At 48.0% G+C, this 7,447-nt stretch overlaps 1 long non-coding RNA gene across 1 annotated transcript; it reads left to right on the forward strand.

The window, feature by feature from the left end:
- The first annotated feature begins 1,982 nt into the window (after positions 1–1,982).
- On the forward strand, positions 1,983–5,146 carry LOC135825849 (uncharacterized). The gene is made up of 2 exons (XR_010555155.1): positions 1,983–3,237; positions 3,993–5,146. It is a non-coding gene; the product is annotated as an uncharacterized LOC135825849 (long non-coding RNA).
- The last annotated feature ends 2,301 nt before the right edge of the window (positions 5,147–7,447 follow it).

Below are 7,447 nucleotides of genomic sequence, written 5' to 3' on the forward strand. Positions count from 1 at the left end.
GGGGGTTTGAGCCATGTGCGTCTTTTCGAGCATCAGAAAAATATCGATGTAAATATCTGAAGTTTCGCCGATCCCTGCACGCGGACGTCTAAATGGCTATACAAGAAATGTGAAACCAGCTTCCGTTCGCGGAGCTAAAACTCGCGACACGAGAACAAAATCAAAAATTGGAAGCTGTACGCCCATGGCGAATTTCAAGAGCAAAAGAATGAGCTATTGATTGTGGAAATCGGCCGAACGATGCCTGCAGGAGACCTTTTTCAAGACGTAGAGGCAGTGCGAACAAACACGGACGAACTCCACAAGGGTTTCCAGTCTTCACTGTCTGAACAAGGATTTGAAAAAATTCAAGCCCGAGCGTAGCCGCTTTGTCTACACCAGTACACCAGTCGGGGAGATGTCCTATCTAGGACATCGCACTCTGAATGAGTCTGATTGGTTACCTGTCCCAGAGTTGTCATGGAAGCGTCGGTCGCGCACACGCGATGAAAAGAAGTGCTGCGTGAGCATTTCTGAATGTATATGGAGGATGCACGATCGTAATGGCGATGGATTTCTTTCCGAATTGGTCAAGTTTGAGGGAATAGGCGGAGAATATCAGACATCGGCGGGGATTGAGGTAGTGTATATTCGATTCTCCATCGAATACCCGACCGAATGGCCGTTTTCGTTTGGAGATTTCATGTGGGGTTTCTCGTAGCCACGCGGCGCTTCTTTGGAAACGATTGGTTCTAATATTTTGAATATTTTGCCTTTGGAATGTTTCTTCACCATGTTCACGCCCCGTGCGTTCATTTCGCCCCAAACCTGGCCATGCAGAGGAGGAAGACGAGCCAGCAGGCGCTAGGCCCGTAAATTACTGCCTGGAAGATATTATTTGGCCAAAGCTTGCTGTTGGCGTTTTTGATTTCTTGGATACGACAGCTCTTGGCTAAAACTGGACCTTGGACGGTCTTTCTTGGATATCAACCCAGGACGTGGTGGTCATGGACGTATCGCCATCGCTTTCAGCCAGATCCTTCTGCTGCCTGAAGCCAATGGCGAAAGTAAAAACTTTATCGCAGCAGCAGCTACTGCTCTGCTGAAAGTGCGAACACAAATTGCTTCGCCAATCCTCTTGTGTGTGCAATTTTCAATGTGACCAAAACGATTCGCTTGCCAGTTCCTTTGTCCAGGCGTACTCCACAACGAGGAAAATAAAATTCGTGAAGGTAAGAGGCAAGATACGAATCTCGACTCGCTTGAGGCAAGCCGCCAGGAGAACGACAACTACATTGTAATAATTACTTTTGAGGCGAAAGGCCTTCGTTGCGTTTGTTTTGAGTGGGACATGTTCATCTTCCTCGGACGCGACACAAAGTTTTGAGTCACGTGTCACGATTACTATGGGAACAGCATAGTATGTATGCTGGGGCATGCTGGGTTCCGTGATGTCCTATCTAGGACATCACCAGGACTGGTACACGATGGCTGTGAGCACTGCAGCGCCAACCCGGTTCGCTCCCCCCAGGCGATGCAGCTATTGCGTGAGTGCGGCGGGATTTTCACGCCTACACCGGACCCTCAACATCCTGGGCACTTCATGAGCATCCAAAAAATTAATATTGATTCCATGATCTAGATGTACATGTGCGTCTTCTGGGGGGAGGGAGGCGGGTCAAGGGAGAGAAGCACCAATATCGTCTCTAAAAAAACATCGATATTTACGGACAGCCCCTAAAGGGACCGTCACTTAATTTTTGCCGACTACCCGCCAAAAAATTCTTTTCGTTTCACGTGTCACTGACACGTCCGCGGACCGCGAGCGCGTACGACTCGTACTCGCGCTACCTTTCACGTCAAGCAATATCTGTTCACGCCACATGGCTGGATAGCGCGTACATGGAAACATGATTGAAGACTTGCAAAATCAATTTTTTTCCAAGTCCAGGCGCTAGGCCTAGGCAGTACTATTACTAATTATAATGCCTAATCAATGCCCAGGCAGCTGACTTTATTTTCGGAGAAATACTACTCATTGTAGTAAAAAGTAACAATGAATAGCGACATCATCTAGGAAGGATCGCTACCCTAACGCGAAGGAAAGGCCTTGCGCGGCTGCTCTACGAAGTGTTGAAGAAAGACTCATCAAAGTTAGTTGGTGGACGAACAACTCGCTGGCGCCGGAAAACTTGGCCCCCAACGATGGTGTTTGGTGAATCATCAAGCATAATGTCTTGTAGCAGTGTTCACCGAGGAAAGAGAACGCTCTAGACTAGTCGCTGCTGTTGTCCGTTTCATCCACGTTGGGTGTTAGCTGCACCGCGCCTATTGTGTTTTAGTATTCCATGGACGCACATTAGCATTCAGAGCGATTGTGGAGCCACAATTTACTTCACACAGCGTTGTATTGTCCACGAGCGCAAACTTAATTATCAGCAGTACCTGTTACTCTTCATCCTACATGTAGACTTGGAGTATACACGGCCTTGTCACGACAGCGACAGCTCTACAGATCATGCAGAGTGTTCAAGTGAGAAACATTAATTTCTATTGTTGGTGGACGAATAAATGGCTGGTTCCGAAAAAACGCGGCCTGCACCGATGGTGTTTGGTGGATCATCAAACAGGGTGACCAGCAGTGTTCACCGAGGAAGGAGAATGCACTCGCCACCACTCCGATTCATCCAAGTGGGCGTTAGCTGCGCCGCGCCTATTGTGTTTTAGTATTCCATGGACGCACACTAGCGTTCTCAGCGATTGTGGAGCCACAACATATCTTCATGCGGCGTTGCACTGTCCAAGAGCAGAAACGTCAGCAGTGACCCATCATCATACATGTAGATTTGGAGTATACACACCATGCGCCAATGGGCCTCGGCACAACAGCGGCAGCTCTACGGAGTGTTCAAGTGAGAAACATTTGTTTCGACTTTTGGTGGACGAACAAATCGTCGGTGCCGAAAAACGTGGCCTGCGCCGATGGTGCTTGAAACATCAAGCATGGTATGTGGTGACTGTCAGTGTTGATCGAGGAAGGAGAACACTCAGGCCGTCGACCGTTCATCCATTTCGTTAGCTGCACCAAGCCTATTGTGTCCTTGTATTCCATGGGCACACAATCATGAAGCATGGCGTCTGAGCTGTGTTCACAGAGCGGGGAGATGCTCTTGCTGCTATCTTATCTGTCCTGTGTATTCCCAAGTGCCGAAGGCTCACAACGATGGTGTTGGACAAGTCAGATAAAATAGAGTCAACGTAAGTACGCATGTGTACTCTTACTGACTGAAACATAAGTGGGGCGTAAGAGCTAATTCAAATGGTGTCGCGACATTCTCATGTACGAGGTTAGTGTGTAGTACTTGTTAAGTACTGAATTCTGCGACTTTGTTTTGTCTCCATATACTGCATGCATTCACGTTTCACAGTTATCAGTTTGACCCTGAGTTCATGTCTGTTATCCCGTGTCTCCTCTACTTCTTTTTGTTTCCACACGGTTCATGGTGTAGCGCTGCACGTGTTCCGTCAGTTTGAACTTCAGCATAAATCGCAACTACTTGTACTTTCAGACATGTCACGTGATTGTTGCCAGGGTTTGAGCCAATCAGAGCGTTTACAGGCAGGGCCTGAACCCCTGATCATGCCTTGCCTGCCAGCTCTACTACGATATTATATGTCACGTACCCGCGCGCGCGCACGGTTCTCCTGCGCTTGGGCTTGCTTTCCCTTGGTAGTTGGAAGTCAGTGGCTGTTTTAGTACTCTTAGATTATGTACAGAAAGTGGTGGACATCACGCAACTGCAGTGTAAATTAAAGGGTGGTTGTCAACTGACAACCGCATAATTTTTCGACATAATAAATAAAAGAATTTTTATCTAAAGAGTGAAAAGCAACTAAATAGAGCGATTGTCGGTTGACAACCCCCCTTTTATTTAGATTATGTATCTGAAGTAAACACAACGTAGAAATATCACAATTGTCTCTTGTGTATTATATCCGTCTGATGTCACCAGATCATCACACGGTGCTGTGACCAAGATACGGATCATGCCGAACGCTTATTCAACTGGACGAATCGCGAGGCTTTTCAGATGCAGGGACACAATGGAAACTGAATGACTTCAGAACAGCACTGAAGCGTTATGTTATCATGCAAGACGCCTTTCTGCGCCGCACAAACACAGGCGGTACTACAGCAGAAGATGTCACTCACTATTCTGCAGGTGCACTGGTGACAGGCGCGTGCAAGTTCACCAGAAGGAAGCGGTCTGATGTTAACTGGAATGCCAGCAGTATGACAGGGTGTGCATTCTGCGGCGGATCTCACCTGGACAAGAGCTGCGCGAAATACACAACAGTAGCACAGCGGAAAGAATAACTGATTGAACAGAAGCGTTGCTTTGTGTGTTTGCGCACAGGGCACCGGTCAACTCAGTGCAAGGCCACCCGCAAGTGTAATGTGTGTTCTCGCATGGGTCACCAATCAGAGTCAACATCATGTCACGATCTGCCCTGAATCTCAACAGAAATCTGACAGCAGTACCAACATAGTAGCTGACCAGCCTGTAGCTGACGAGGTACCAGCATCTAGCGCAACAGCAGCTAGTGCAGCATCAACCAGTATCGCCATTGACCGTAAGATAGTCAGTCGTCTTGATCGGTGCAGATTTCCTCTGGGAGTCTTGACGGGGAGCACCAGAGGACTTCCGCCAGGACTACAGTTTCTGCCTACCACAGTCAGTTTTGTGGTGACTGGCCGACCACGTCACTCCAAGCACTCAGCTACGCCGATGAGCAGCCATGCCAGCTATCGTTTCTCTAACTGATGCAACTTCCGACTCCTGCACCATCCCAGATCTGTGGGACCTAGACTGTGTTGATATCTAGGATTCAGGCAATCTTACTAACAACGACCTAGCCATTAGGCAATTCATCATTGTTCTACGATTTTGCCTGCCACCAATCGTCATGACCTGCGATACTGAGAAGGCCATTTTACAAATCAGTGCCAACCCAGCATACAGAGATGCGACACGATTTCTGTGGTTCGCCAACTCCGACAGTCCATCAGTCACCCCATCCAGCCTGTTCACGCTCATAAGCAGTCCATTTCTGCTTGGCGCGTCTATACAGCATCATTTGGCACAGCAAGATGACAAAACAGCTAGCAGTGGCTATTGGTGAGAACATAGGGTCTTCTGGCGTATGGTATAATTATATGAGCAGCATGAGAGTGAAGTAAAAGACTATTAGCTCAAACATTCAGTCTTTTAAGAGTAGGTGTTTCATCACGGAATAGGTTCTGCAGTTCACATACACACTGCAACAATGGACCAGCAGTGTCCAGCATACAATAGAGTCATGTGAATATGTACCGTATGCATACTCACAGCTGCAAAGCCAGCGCCCCGTGGCTGCTTGACTTCTCAATCGATATAAATTTTCACAACAGTAAGACTCTGTGACCAATCAGAGCTGTGCTTCGAAGTAGTCACAAATGCCCCATGATCAGTCACAAAACAAAACTTTGCAACCAGTCACAGCTTCCACGGTGCCCCAAGACCAGTCACCAGAAATGACCGTGGTAAATCTGCAGGGAGTTCCATAATCTGTTCATTGCAGAGTCCACTATGCTATGATTCAAGAGGGGGGGGGGGGGGGGGGGGTAGCGTTCCTGCGGATGCGGAAAACTTGGCTGGAACCCGAGTGTCACGTGAACCCTGATTTTTAAGACTTTTATTATTTGTTTTACGATGAGCCTATTGTACACGATACAGGCTCAGAACACACTTTTCATCTAGTTGGCATATCAGGGATATAGGGCGGAGCAGCCCATATCCCCAATTATGACACGCGAGTAATAGTGAAATACGATTGGCGTATTGTGCTGGACTGACTGCGGTAATGTAAAGCTAAAATAAAGCAGTCAGTTTGCCCTTAGCATGGCCTTGTCATGAGGGTGCCACATCCGTGGAAAGGCAACATGCCGGCTAATCTCCCTGAGAAGTTGAGTGGTTATCAGCAGGCGATGACGCTGTGTCGATGATGACCTGTTGATGCCCGACAGGAACCTTGCGAGGAGAGTTATTGGGCCTGACGGGTAGGTAAAGCCAACTTCCACATGAAGTTTGCGGATGGCCGACATGTGGACATGAACAGATCGGGGCTGAAAAGTTCTGAACAACTCGGCAGCAAAATAACACATAAAGTAAAAAGTCATCACCTGGCAATGGATTCCAGTTATGCCCTTGACAGAACTGGAAGTAACGGGTATCGGCGGAAAAATATTTCCGGCTGGTGCCAGTGCCGCTAGCTGCAGCACGGAGTCCGGCAACTGAGAGTTGGCAAGACTGGCTGATCTGGCTCAGCTGCTGCTTCCGGAGCCCTCGATGGTTCAAACACCATCGGCGCAGGCCACGTTTTTCGGCACCGACGATTTGTTCGTCCACCAAAAGTCGAAACAAATGTTTCTCACTTGAACACTCCGTAGAGCTGCCGCTGTTGTGCCGAGGCCCATTGGCGCATGGTGTGTATACTCCAAATCTACATGTATGATGATGGGTCACTGCTGACGTTTCTGCTCTTGGACAGTGCAACGCCGCATGAAGATATGTTGTGGCTCCACAATCGCTGAGAACGCTAGTGTGCGTCCATGGAATACTAAAACACAATAGGCGCGGCGCAGCTAACGCCCACTTGGATGAATCGGAGTGGTGGCGAGTGCATTCTCCTTCCTCGGTGAACACTGCTGGTCACCCTGTTTGATGATCCACCAAACACCATCGGTGCAGGCCGCGTTTTTTCGGAACCAGCCATTTATTCGTCCACCAACAATAGAAATTAATGTTTCTCACTTAAACACTCTGCATGATCTGTAGAGCTGTCGCTGTCGTGACAAGGCCGTGTATACTCCAAGTCTACATGTAGGATGAAGAGTAACAGTTACTGCTGATAATTAAGTTTGCGCTCGTGGACAATACAACGCTGTGTGAAGTAAATTGTGGCTCCACAATCGCTCTGAATGCTAATGTGTGTCCATGGAATACTAAAACACAATAGGCGCGGTGCAGCTAACGCCCAACGTGGATGAAACGGACAACAGCAGCGACTAGTCTAGAGCGTTCTCTTTCCTCGGTGAACACTGCTACAAGACATTATGCTTGATGATTCACCAAACACCATCGTTGGGGGCCAAGTTTTCCGGCGCCAGCGAGTTGTTCGTCCACCAACTAACTTTGATGAGTCTTTCTTCAACACTTCGTAGAGCAGCCGCGCAAGGCCTTTCCTTCGCGTTAGGGTAGCGATCCTTCCTAGATGATGTCGCTATTCATTGTTACTTTTTACTACAATGAGTAGTATTTCTCCGAAAATAAAGTCAGCTGCCTGGGCATTGATTAGGCATTATATTAGTAATAGTACTGCCTAGGCCTAGCGCCTGGACTTGGAAAAAAATTGATTTTGCAAGTCT

This window comes from Sycon ciliatum, chromosome 10 (assembly GCF_964019385.1).
Source record: "Sycon ciliatum chromosome 10, ocSycCili1.1, whole genome shotgun sequence".
Classification (NCBI taxonomy): domain Eukaryota; kingdom Metazoa; phylum Porifera; class Calcarea; order Leucosolenida; family Sycettidae; genus Sycon; species Sycon ciliatum.